General features: G+C 59.5%; 1 non-coding gene and 1 pseudogene across 1 annotated transcript; both read left to right on the top strand.

Moving 5' to 3' along the window:
* The first annotated feature begins 10,294 nt into the window (after positions 1-10,294).
* Positions 10,295-10,448, top strand: LOC136684594 (5.8S ribosomal RNA). The gene has a single exon (XR_010799735.1). It is a non-coding gene; the product is annotated as a 5.8S ribosomal RNA (ribosomal RNA).
* A 416-nt stretch (positions 10,449-10,864) lies between these two features.
* LOC136684571 (28S ribosomal RNA) overlaps positions 10,865-12,500 on the top strand; it is a 4,634-nt pseudogene continuing 2,998 nt past the window's right edge.

Raw genomic sequence — 12,500 nt, 5'->3', positions numbered from 1 at the left:
TCTCCCCGGAGGTTTGGAGCGGGCGATGGAGCGAGCGAGGCCGAGTCGGGTGAGCCTGGGCCGGGCATGGGCGTTGGCAGCGACGGGGGTGTCTTCCCCGGAGGTAAGTACCGTGGGGGGCAAGCGTGAGATATTCCAGGCCGGGAAAAGTGAGCTAAATTCGGCAAAGCGTTGTTAAAAAGGGGGGTCGGTTGATTTTTTTGTTAAATCTAAACGAACAAAGGGTGCGAGGCGTGAAAATTGCATTCAGCCGTGATTTTTTGGCAAAGTGCTAACCCTAGTGTTCTCCCAGTGGGACGTTTTAAAGTAGGACTTAGAAAAATTTCTGACCCTCTTCGCCCTAGGTAGCAAGCCCAAAACGGAGCACCTCGGAGAGGTAAAAATTCAGAGGGCATGGGGGTTTCCAGTGCGGTGCCGTCAGGACATTAGGGTTCCTTTAGAAAAGACGAAAGTTTGGGTACACCGTATGTAACTATGACAAGCCCAAGGCTCTGGTTCGCCTGTGGGCATGAATATAGTGAGATTTCCGCGTTATCTCACTGGAGGTGACCCCGGAACGGTTCAAAACCTAAGTCGAGACTTCCATGGGACCCCGGCGATGGGAGTTTGAAGCCCGAGGAGTGACGCCCTCTGGGCTAAGGTTGGTGGTAGGTTCGGCCCCCCTTTCTGGAGGTCTAAACTGACTTCCATGGACCCCGGTGATGCGAATTTGATGCCCGATGAGGAGCACACCTCTGGGCTAAGGGTGGTGGTATGCTCGGCCCCCCCCCTCTGGATGTTTAAACTGACTTCCATGGACCCCGGTGATGCGAATTTGATGCCCGAGGAGTGACTCACCTCTGGGCTAAGGGTGGTGGTATGCTCGGCCCCCCCCTCTGGAGGTCTCGAATGACTTCCATGGACCCCGGTGATGCGAATTTGATGCCCGATGAGGAGCACACCTCTGGGCTAAGGGTGGTGGTATGCTCGGCCCCCCCTCTGGAAGTCTAAACTGACTTCCATGGACCCCGGTGATGCGAATTTGATGCCCGAGGAGTGACTCACCTCTGGGCTAAGGGTGGTGGTATGCCCAGCCCCCCCTCTGGAGGTCTCGAATGACTTCCATGGACCCCGGTGAAGCGTATTTCATGCCCGATGAGGAGCACACCTCTGGGCTAAGGGTGGTGGTAAGCCCGGCCCCCCCTCTCTGGAGGTCTAGATTGACTTCCATGGACCCCGGTTAAGCGTATTTCATGCCCGAGGAGTGACGCCCTCTGGGCTAAGGGTGGTGGTATGCCCGGCCCCCCCTCTGGAGGTCTCCAAAACCTAAGTCGAGACTTCCATGGACCCCGGTTATCCGAATTTCATGCCCGAGGAGTGACGCCCTCTGGGCTTAGGGTGGTGGTAAGCCCGGCCCCACTCTCTGGAGGTCTAAACTGACTTCCATGGACCCCGGTGATCCGAATTTCATGCCCGAGGAGTGACGCCCTCTCGGCTAGGGTGGTGGTAAGTGCAGCCCCCCCTCTCTGGAGGTCTAAAATGACTTCCATGGACCCCGGTGAAGCGAATTTCATGCCCGAGGAGTGACGCCCTCTCGGCTAGGGTGGTGGTAAGCCAGGCCCCCCCTCTCTGGAGGTCAAAACTGACTTCCATGGACCCCGGTATAGCGTATTTCATGCCCGAGGAGTGACGCCCTCTGGGCTAAGGGTGGTGGTATGCCCGGCCCCCCCTCTGGAGGTCTCCAAAACCTAAGTCGAGACTTCCATGGACCCCGGTTATCCGAATTTCATGCCCGAGGAGTGACGCCCTCTGGGCTTAGGGTGGTGGTAAGCCCGGCCCCACTCTCTGGAGGTCTAAACTGACTTCCATGGACCCCGGTTATCTGAATTTCATGCCCGAGGAGTGACGCCCTCTGGGCTTAGGGTGGTGGTAAGCCCGGCCCCACTCTCTGGAGGTCTAAACTGACTTCCATGGACCCCGGTTATCCGAATTTCATGCCCGAGGAGTGATGAACCTCTGGGCTAAGGGTGGTGGTAAGTGCAGCCCCCCCTCTGGAGGTTTCCAAAACCTAAGTCGAGACTTCCATGGACCCCGGTGATGCGAATTTCAAGCCCGAGGAGTGGTGCCCTCTGGGCTAAGGGTGGTGGTAAGCCCGGCCCCCCCCTCTCTGGAGGTCTAAAAGGACTTCCATGGACCCCGGTATAGCGTATTTCATGCCCGAGGAGTGACGCCCTCTGGGCTTAGGGTGGTGGTAAGTGCAGCCCCCCCTCTGGAGGTTTCCAAAACCTAAGTCGAGACTTCCATGGACCCCGGTGATGCGAATTTCAAGCCCGAGGAGTGGTGCCCTCCGGGCTAAGGGTGGTGGTAAGCCCGGCCCCCCCTCTCTGGAGGTCTAAACTGACTTCCATGGACCCCGGTGTAGCGTATTTCATGCCCGAGGAGTGACGCCCTCTGGGCTTAGGGTGGTGGTAAGCCAGGCCCCCCCCCTCTCTGGAGGTCAAAATTGACTTCCATGGACCCCGGTTATCCGAATTTTATGCCCGAGGAGTGACGCCCTCTGGGCTAAGGGTGGTGGTAAGTCCGGCTCCCACCCTCTGGATGCGTTCAAAACCTAAGTCGAGACTTCCATGGACCCCGGTGATGCGAAGTGACATGCCCGAAGAGTGGTGCCTTCTGGGCTAAGGTTGTGATAAGCCCGGTCTCTCCTCTGGAGGTCTGTGGTTTTAAAGTGAATATTTTCTAAGTCCCTCACCTGAGATTTTAAGAGAATCAGGACCCTCCTCAAGCCTCGTAGCGAGTCCGAGGGAGGTTCATCGTTGTCGGCTATGCGAAAGGGGTTCAGACGCCTCTAATCCTGTGGGCATATGGTTTCTCAGCCTGGTGCCGTCGGGATATTAGGGAGGCATTAAATCAGACGTAAGTTTGGGTAACAGCGATGCGAAACGCTATGCCCAAAGGAGTGGCTTCCCGATGGGCTTGAAATAATGGGAATGTCCGCTCTGCTTCCCTGGATGTGTTCAAAACCTAAGTCGAGACATCCGTAGACCCCGTTGATGCGAATTCCATGCCCGAGGAGTGACGCCCTCTGGGCTTAAGGGTGGTGGTAAGACCGGCCCCACTCTCTGGAGGTCTAAACTGACTTCCATGGACCCCGGTGATTCGAATTTCAAGCCCGAGGAGGTGCACACCTCCGGGCTAAGGGGATGGTTTGGGTGGCCTCCCCTCTGGATGTGTTCAAAACCTAAGTTGAGACATCCATAGACCCCGGTAATCCGAATTTCATGCCCGAGGAGTGACGCCCTCTGGGCTTAAGAGTGGTGGTAAGACCGGCCCCACTCTCTGGAGGTCTAAACTGACTTCCATGGACCCCGGTGATGCGAATTTCATGCCCGAGGAGTGGCGCCCTCTGGGCTAAGAGTGGTGGTAAGACCGGCCCCACTCTCTGGATGTCTAAAATGACTTCCATGGACCCCGGTGATTCGAATTTGAAGCCCGAGGAGGTGCACACCTCCGGGCTAAGGGGATGGTTTGGGTGGCCTCCCCTCTGGATGTGTTCAAAACCTAAGTTGAGACATCCATAGACCCCGGTAATCCGAATTTCATGCCCGAGGAGTGACGCCCTCTGGGCTTAAGGGTGGTGGTAAGACCGGCCCCACTCTCTGGATGTCTAAAATGACTTCCATGGACCCCGGTGATGCGAATACACAAGCCCGAGGAGTGGCACACCTCTGGGCTAAGGGGATGGTTTGGGTTGCCTCCCCTCTGGAGGTCTAAAAATGACTTCCATAGACCCCGGCGAAGCGAATTTAAAGCCCGAGGACTGGCACCCCTCTGGGCTAAGGGGATGGTTAGGGTGGCCTCCCCTCTGGATGTCTAAAATGACTTCCATGGACCCCGGTGATGCGAATACACAAGCCCGAGGATTGGCACACCTCTGGGCTAAGGGGATGGTTTGGGTTGCCTCCCCTCTGGAGGTCTAAAAATGACTTCCATAGACCCCGGCGAAGCGAATTTAAAGCCCGAGGACTGGCACCCCTCTGGGCTAAGGGGATGGTTAGGGTGGCCTCCCCTCTGGATGTCTAAAATGACTTCCATGGACCCCGGTGATGCGAATACACAAGCCCGAGGAGTGGCACACCTCTGGGCTAAGGGGATGGTTTGGGTTGCCTCCCCTCTGGAGGTCTAAAAAATGACTTCCATAGACCCCGGCGAAGCGAATTTAAAGCCCGAGGACTGGCACCCCTCTGGGCTAAGGGTGGTGGTTAATCCGGCCCCCCCTTCTGGATGTGTTCAAAACCTAAGTCGAGACATCCATGGACCCCCGGTGATGCGAAGTGACATGCCCGAGGAGTGACGCCCTCTGGGCTAAGGTTGTGATAAGCCCGGTCTCTCCTCTGGAGGTCTGTGGTTTTAAAGTGAAAATTTTCTAAGTCCCTCACCTGAGATTTTAAGAAAATCAGGACCCTCCTCAAGCCTCGTAGCGAGTCCGAGGGAGGTTCATCGTTGTCGGCTATGCGAACGAGGTTCCAACGCCTCAAATCCTGTGGGCATATGGTTTCTCAGCCTGGTGCCGTCGGGATATTAGGGAGGCATTAAATCAGACGTAAGTTTGGGTAACAGCGATGCGAAACGCTATGCCCAAAGGAGTGGCTTCCCGATGGGCTTGAAATAATGGGAATGTCCGCTCTGCTTCCCTGGATGTGTTCAAAACCTAAGTCGAGACATCCGTAGACCCCGTTGATGCGAATTCCATGCCCGAGGAGTGGCACACCTCTGGGCTAAGGGTTGGTGGTAAGTCAGGCCCCACCCTCTGGAGGTTTTCAAAACCTAAGTCGAGACCTCCGTAGACCCCGGTGATGCGAATACCGAAGCCCGAGGACTGGCACCCCTCTGGGCTAGGGTGGGGATAAGATATGCCCCCACCCTCTGGAGGTTTTCAAAACCTAAGTCGAGACCTCCGTAGACCCCGGTGATGCGAAATGACATGCCCGAGGACTGGCACCCCTCTGGGCTAGGGTGGGGATAAGATATGCCCCCACCCTCTGGAGGTTTTTAAAACCTAAGTCGAGACCTCCATAGAACCCCGGTGATGCGAAGTGACATGCCCGAGGACTGGCACCCCTCTGGGCTAGGGTGGTGGTTAATCCGGCCCCACCTCTGGAGGTTTTCAAAACCTAAGTCGAGACCTCCATAGACCCCGGTGATGCGAATACCGAAGCCCGAGGACTGGCACCCCTCTGGGCTAGGGTGGTGGTTAATCCGGCCCCCCCTCTGGAGGTTTTCAAAACCTAAGTCGAGACCTCCATAGACCCCGGTGATGCGAATACCGAAGCCCGAGGACTGGCACCCCTCTGGGCTAAGGGGATGGTTTGGGTGGCCTCCCCTTCAATCCCGATGATTCGTTCGATATATGCCCAGGGAGGTGAACACTTCTCTGGGCGTGAGGGGGTCGAGCGTATGAGGGTTGTACCCCGTTATGGTTCCTACTATAAACGAATCCGAGCGGCGGGTCCACAGGCCACCGACCACCTGCCCACTTGCGGGGTGGGTGCGACGGGCCGCCCGCCGGCAGTTGTCCCCGTTCCTAACCTAACTCTTGCCCGTGCGCGAGTCGAAAGGGGCATACAAACCCCCGAGGCGAAGACCGGCGTTCCGCTTGGTCTAATGTGGGATCTCCCAGATTTTCCCCTCCGCGGGGACTTGGGAGCGCACCACCGGGCCCCCGCGCTGGAAACGGCCGGAGGCAAAGAGCGCATTAGAGGTGTCACGGATCGGTCTTTTTAAACGGACCGCGGCTGGAAGTTCGCAGGGGAAGAGGCGCTCGGTTTACGGTTCCCGGGCCCCGACCCCCTTCGTCTTCTTAAATCGAGAAAACTAACCGTAGGCTCCGGGGGGGCGAATCGTAAAACCTTTGCCGACCTCCTCGCACTGCGAGGGGGCCAGGATTTGCGGCTTGTCCGCGTATCGGTCCTACCAAGGACCGCGGCTGGAAGTTCGCAGGGGAAGAGGCGCTCGGTTTACGGTTCCCGGGCCCCGACCCCCTTCGTCTTCTTAAATCGAGAAAACTAACCGTAGGCTCCGGGGGGCGAATCGTAAAACCTTTGCCGACCTCCTCGCACTGCGAGGGGGCCAGGATTTTGCGGCTTGTCCGCGTATCGGTCCTACCAAGGACCGCGGCTGGAAGTTCGGTGGTGAGCCCTCGACCTTACGAGATTGGGGGCAAAACCCTTCGTCTTCTGAACATCAGACGGCTCCGGGGGGGGCGTACCGTAAAACCTATGCCGACCTCCTCGCGCTTTGAGGGGGCCAGGAAATTCTCTTCCATTCTCTTCCCTTAAACGGACGTCCTTTACGCCCGTTCGAAATGCGGCATACCCGGAGCACCAGGGGCAGGCTTCTAATCCGAAATAATACCGGCTTTTAGAACGATCCTCCCCGCCACGTGCTCCAGCCTCCATGGCTCGTGGACCCCCCGTAACAGGGGGTCCGCTTGTCCCAGAATCGTTCCGAGGGAGACTTAGCCGATCCGTCGGTCTAATTTCCACCGCAGTTTGGGTCCGTTAAAAGGTCCGAGTCGGTGGTGCCTTAGGGTCGGGATCCTATTGAGGGAAGGAACCGGCCCCTAGCCTGCACCGTCCGGGCCTTGAATCGTACATTTTCCAAGTAGTCAAACCCCCGATTGCAGACCCACCTCCGGGGGGTCTCGTTCGAAAAGCCTTTCCGCGGTGCGCGTCTCTTCCTCCTTCGGGGGGTCGAGTTCCACGCACCACCGACTCTCTCTCTTTCCCCAAGCCGGGTTTGAGTACCAGAGGGATCGGCCTGGTTGATCCTGCCAGTATCATATGCTTGTCTCAAAGATTAAGCCATGCAAGTCTAAGTACACACGGGCGTTGGTACAGTGAAACTGCGAATGGCTCATTAAATCAGTTATGGTTCCTTTGATCGCTCCACACGTTACTTGGTATAACTGTGGTAATTCCAGAGCTAATACATGCAAACGAAGCGTTGGAAGTGGGGGTGCCGTTTCGAGGTGGTCGGTGACTGGTTCACCTTCCCCCCTCGGCGCCCCCCACGGATACGTGCATTTATCAGAACCAAAAAACCCCCTCCCGACTCCGGTCGGGTCCGCTTTGGTGACTCTAGATAACCTTTGGCCGATCGCAGAGCCCTTCGGGGCGGCGACGTCTCATTCGAGTGTCTGCCCTATCAACTTTCGACGGTAGTCTACGGGACTACGTGTGGTGACCACGGGTAACGGGGAATCTGGGTTCGATTCCGGAGAGGGAGCCTGAGAAACGGCTACCACATCCAAGGAAGGCAGCAGGCGCGCAAATTACCCATTCCCGACACGGGGAGGTAGTGACGAAAAATATCGGTGCGAGGCCCCGTTTGAAGGTTTCGGGACCGAAATGAACTCAATCTACGTCCGTGGGTGAGGACCCATTGGAGGGCAAGTCTGGTGCCAGCAGCCGCGGTAATTCCAGCTCCAATAGCGTATGTTAACGTTGCTGCAGTTAAAAAGCTCGTAGTTGGATCCGGGGACGGGTCCCGGCTGCCGGGCCTCTGCCCGTCCGGACTTCGCGGTGGGAAGCTGCCCCTCTCCGGGGGGGTTGGGGACCCCCCGCGGGTCTCTGGGTGGAGGTCGCGGGACCTTGTCCCTACTCATCCGGTGTCCTCTGCTCCCTTCCTCCGCGGAGAGGCCCTTAGCTGGGTCGTCCGCCGCGGTTGAATACGTGGGGGGCGGAAGGGTCCGGTGCGTTTACTTTGAACAAAACAGAGTGCTCAAAGCAGGCCGAAGCGTGCCTTGAATGGACTGAGCTAGGAATAATGGAATAAGGCCTTCCCATGGGGGGCGAGTCGGAGCTCTTCGGCGAGGCGGCCGGGCGGGGCCGTTTTCTGGCCGCCGCACGGTTCCCCGAGCCGGGGGGGTATCCGACCGCTCTCTTGGTCCTATTTCGTGGGTTTGACGGACCAAAGGTCATGATTAAGAGGGACGGCCGGGGGCATTCGTACCGCACCGAGAGAGGTGAAATTCGTAGACCGGTGCGGGACGGACAAAAGCGAAGGCATTTGCCAAGAATGTTTTCATTAATCAAGAACGAAAGTCGGAGGATCGAAGACGATCAGGTACCGTCGTAGTTCCGACCGTAAACTATGCCGACCCGCGATCCGGCGGCGTTGGGTTAACGACTATGACCCGCCGGGCAGCGTCCGGGAAACCACGAGTCTTTGGGCTCTGGGGGGAGTACGGTTGCAAAGCTGAAACTTAAAGGAATTGACGGAAGGGCACCACCAGGAGTGGAGCTTGCGGCTTAATTTGACTCAACGCGGGGAACCTAACCCGGCCCGGACACGGTAAGGATTGACAGATTGACGGCTCTTTCTCGATTCTGTGGGTGGTGGTGCATGGCCGTTGGTAGTTCGTGGAGCGATTCGTCTGGTCAATTCCGGTAACGAACGAGATCCCATCCTTTAAGTAGTTACACGGCCCCTCTCCTGGGTCGGACTCTATCCCCGAAGGTCCCCGTTCGCGGGGGGTCCCCATCGGGGTGGGGGTGTTGGGGGTTTCGGCGGGGGTCCGGTTCTACCCCGGATCGGTTCGGGGAGGTGATGCGGTTGACGGGGGTTCAGTTCTGCGTCGAGTGGGTGGCTCCGGCCTCTCCCCTTCGCGTTCGGTTCCCTCCCCGATGCCGTCCGCACCTCGTTCCGCTCTCCGGGTGTGGGTTGTCCGTCCTTCGCCTTCGCCTTCCCTCTCCCCTCCCCGGTGCCCTCCCGCTTACCGCGGGCCTGAAGGTTGGGGTTCGCCCGGTGGGAATCAGCGGTCGGTGGCTAAACTTCTTAGAGCGATTTGTGGCACAGAAGCCACTTGAGAAATGGAGCAATAACAGGTCTGTGATGCCCTTAGAAGTCCGGGGTCGCACGTGAGCTACAATGGCTGGTTCAACATGTAAGTTACCCTACGCCGAGAGGTGCGGGCAATCCTATGAACGCCATTCCCCGCTGGGGACAGGGGATTGCAACTATTCCCCTCGAACGAGGAATTCCAAGTAGGCGCGGGTCACCAGCCCGCGTCGATTAAGTCCCTGCCCTTTGTACACACCGCCCGTCGCTACTACCGATCGGATGCCTCGGTGAGGTCCTCGGACCGTCCCCGGGGCGGCCCTCGAACGGGGGTCGCCTCCGGGCGATGGGAAGTCGATCGAACCCGGACATCTAGAGGGAGTAAAAGTCGTAACAAGGTTTTCGTAGGGGAACCTGCGGAAGGATCAATAACGGTGACCTGGCCGCGGTCGGCGCCCGCCGTCCGTGCCGGTTGTCGAGTCGGACTCGAGAGGCCGAACCTCCCCCCCGGCGGGTACCTTCAAGGTATGGACCGCAGAAGCCTCGTACCTTTCGTCGTCGGCCGACGTGAGTCTCTCCCCCCTCCGGGTGGGTGGACGTAGCGAGCCGGCTTCGGAACTCGGGGTTATGCGAGGACCGCCTTAGGTGCATAGGTACCCCGGTCCGCCCCTCCCGTTCGCGGGGGGAAGAGTGGCGCCGGAGCCGCCCGCCGGGTAGTTAAACCCAAAAAACCATTGATCGTTGAAGGCTTGATTGTGCGTGCGCGAGTCAAAGGGGCTTACTCACCCCCAGGGCGTTGGCCGGTGCTCGCCGGCCTCGGTGGGATCTCCCTGAACCCATCCCCCCGGCACAGGGGGCGGTGGTGGACGGGAGCGTACCGCCGGGCGAAACTCTTTCCCCTCACGGGGTTAGAGCGGAGCTTAAGAGCGCATGCAAAATACCCCCGATGTTGGCTTCGCAGAGACGGACCGTATAATAGTCTAAGGCCGGTGCGCGAGTTGAAGGGGCCTCACGAACCCCGGATGCGTTTATAAACACCCGAAAGGAGACGGCCGGTGCCCGCCGGTCCTGACTAGGTGGGATCTACCCAGCGCCTTCCCCTAAGCGGGGACTTGGGAGCGTACCACCGGGCCTCGCTCATACCCTCCGGGGTGGAGAGCTTGGCTTTGAGCGCACGCCTGAATGCCTTAGACCGGGACCCGTAACGCAGCGAACCAAACCCCTGGGCCTCGCCGGGAACGGCGGGTGCCTAGACCCCGGTCTCCTAAACCACGTAAGTCTCGGGCACCTACTCGGGCGATCGTCCCCCGGGCCGTAACTCCTCGGTCCGGTGGTGACGCCCAGGTTCAATGACCTTTCCCCCCCTGCACGGGGGTGGAAGGCACCCGGCTTGAAATATATTGGCAAAAATTGTCTCTTGTTCGAATGGCTTCCTTCGCCCGGCCTGTAACGGGCCGGGCACAAACCCGAATACGACTCTTAGCGGTGGATCACTCGGCTCGTGCTTCGATGAAGAACGCAGCCATCTGCGTTAACTAATGTGAATTGCAGGACACAGATCATCGAAATTTCGAACGCATATTGCGGCCGCGGGGGTCCATCCCGCGGCCACGCCTGTCTGAGGGTCGCTTTACCCATCGATCGGTCTCCGCGCCCCCGCTGAGAGAGAGAGACCGCGGCTGGAAGCTCGCAGGGCCTGAAAACGGCCCTTCGTCTTCCCAAACGAAGACTCGGTTCCGAGCCAGTCCACGCGGCCCGTGTTGCGAGAGAGCTCCGTACAGGGAACGGAGGGAGAGCCGAGTAGGTCCGGGTCCACGTCCGTTACGGTCTCTCCCCGAGTCCCGAGCGGGGCTCCGCGCAGTCGGACGCGGGGGTGGCGAGTGCCGATTAAACCCAGCGAGCGGGCGAGTGAGCGGGCGGGCGAGCGGCCGGGGTGGGGGGGAGGGTGTCGCGGAGTTCGGTCTCGTGCCGGGCTCTCGCCCCTCGCCCCTAGCCTTCGGCCCTCCGCCTCCGCCCTCGCCCCCGCATAAGAAACCTCTGTGTGCGGCCTCAGATCAGACGAGACGACCCGCTGAACTTAAGCATATCAGTAAGCGGAGGAAAAGAAACTAACAAGGATTCCCTTAGTAGCGGCGAGCGAACAGGGAAGAGCCCAGCGCTGAATCCCACTTTCCCCTGACCGGGGTTGGCCGGGAAATGTAGCGTACGGAAGTCCGTAAGATCCGTCTCGGTGCGGACGCGGGACCAAGTCCTCGCGAACGTGGCTTCTTCCCATAGACGGTGAAAGCCCGGTAGCGAGTCCCGCGTTCCCGCCCGGGTAGGTCGGGCTTCTCGGAGTCGGGTTGCTTGGGAATGCAGCCCAAAGCGGGTGGTAAACTCCATCTAAGGCTAAATACCGGCACGAGACCGATAGCGAACCGAGTACCGTGAGGGAAAGTTGAAACAGGACTTTGAAGAGAGAGTTCAACAGAGCGTGAAACCGTTGAGAGGTAAACGTACGGGGACCGAGAAGACTGCCCCGGGGGATTCAGCCGGGCGGACGGCCCCGCGCTCGTCGGGTTCCGCGGTCGGGGGTGCGAGCGTATCCGGGCGAGAGGGGTGGGGTGCCGACTCCACCGCTCCCCGCTTCGGCTCTGCGCTTCGCCTCTGGACTTCGGGCCTGTCGGGCGTACGGAGGTCCGGCCCCGCCCGGTGTACTTTCCCCGCGTGGTGGTGAGTCGCGACCGGCTCCGGTTAGGCTTGGAAGGGCCCGAGGGTGAAGGTAGGTCCGTCCGGAGAAGGGAGCCCCACGCGGCCCCCGGACACGGGCGTTCCGCTACAGCCCCTCGCTCCGACTTCGCCGATAACGCCGGGGCCGTGGAGCAATGTCCTTTCCGCGTTCTCCCCTCCTCCGGGATGGGGATGGGGGCCCCCCCCGATCGTTCGGTCGAAGCGGGCCGGCTGGGCTGTCCTCAGCCCCGGGCTAGGCCCGCTACGGCGATGCGGGGGGCGATCCAGGCCCACAGCACCCGAACGCCTAAGGTCAGCGGCTAAGTTCGGACCCCGAACGACCCGTCTTGAAACACGGACCAAGGAGTCTAACGCGTATGCGAGTCGAAGGGACCAGAACCCCCGGAGGCGCAACGAAGGTGAAGGCCGGCGCGCGTCGGCTGAGGTGGGATCCGTCCTAACCCTCCGAGGGGGCGGGCGGCGCACCACCGGCCTGCTCTTCCCACGTGCGGAGAGCGGAGCCAGAGCATACGCGGTGGTACCCGAAAGATGGTGAACTATGCCTGGGCAGGGCGAAGCCAGGGGAAACCCTGAGTGGAGGCCCGCAGCGGTCCTGACGTGCAAATCGGTCGTCCGACCTGGGTATAGGGGCGAAAGACTAATCGAACCATCTAGTAGCTGGTTCCCTCCGAAGTTTCCCTCAGGATAGCCGGCGCCGAAACTTCAAGTTTTATCCGGTAAAGAAATGACTGGAGGCCGCGGGGCCGAAACGGGCCTCGCCCTACTCTCAAACTTTAAATGGGTAAGAGGCCCGGCTCGCAGGCTTGGAGCCGGGCATGGAATTGACGGTGCCGAGTGGGCCACTTTTGGTAAGCAGAACTGGTGCTGCGGGATGAACCGAACGCGCGGGTTAAGGCGCCCGACGCAGACGCTCATCAGACCCCAAGAAAGGTGTCGGTTGATATAGACAG

Source organism: Hoplias malabaricus, unplaced genomic scaffold, assembly GCF_029633855.1.
Source record: "Hoplias malabaricus isolate fHopMal1 unplaced genomic scaffold, fHopMal1.hap1 scaffold_29, whole genome shotgun sequence".
Classification (NCBI taxonomy): domain Eukaryota; kingdom Metazoa; phylum Chordata; class Actinopteri; order Characiformes; family Erythrinidae; genus Hoplias; species Hoplias malabaricus.
This window is presented reverse-complemented; position numbering and strand designations above follow the sequence as displayed.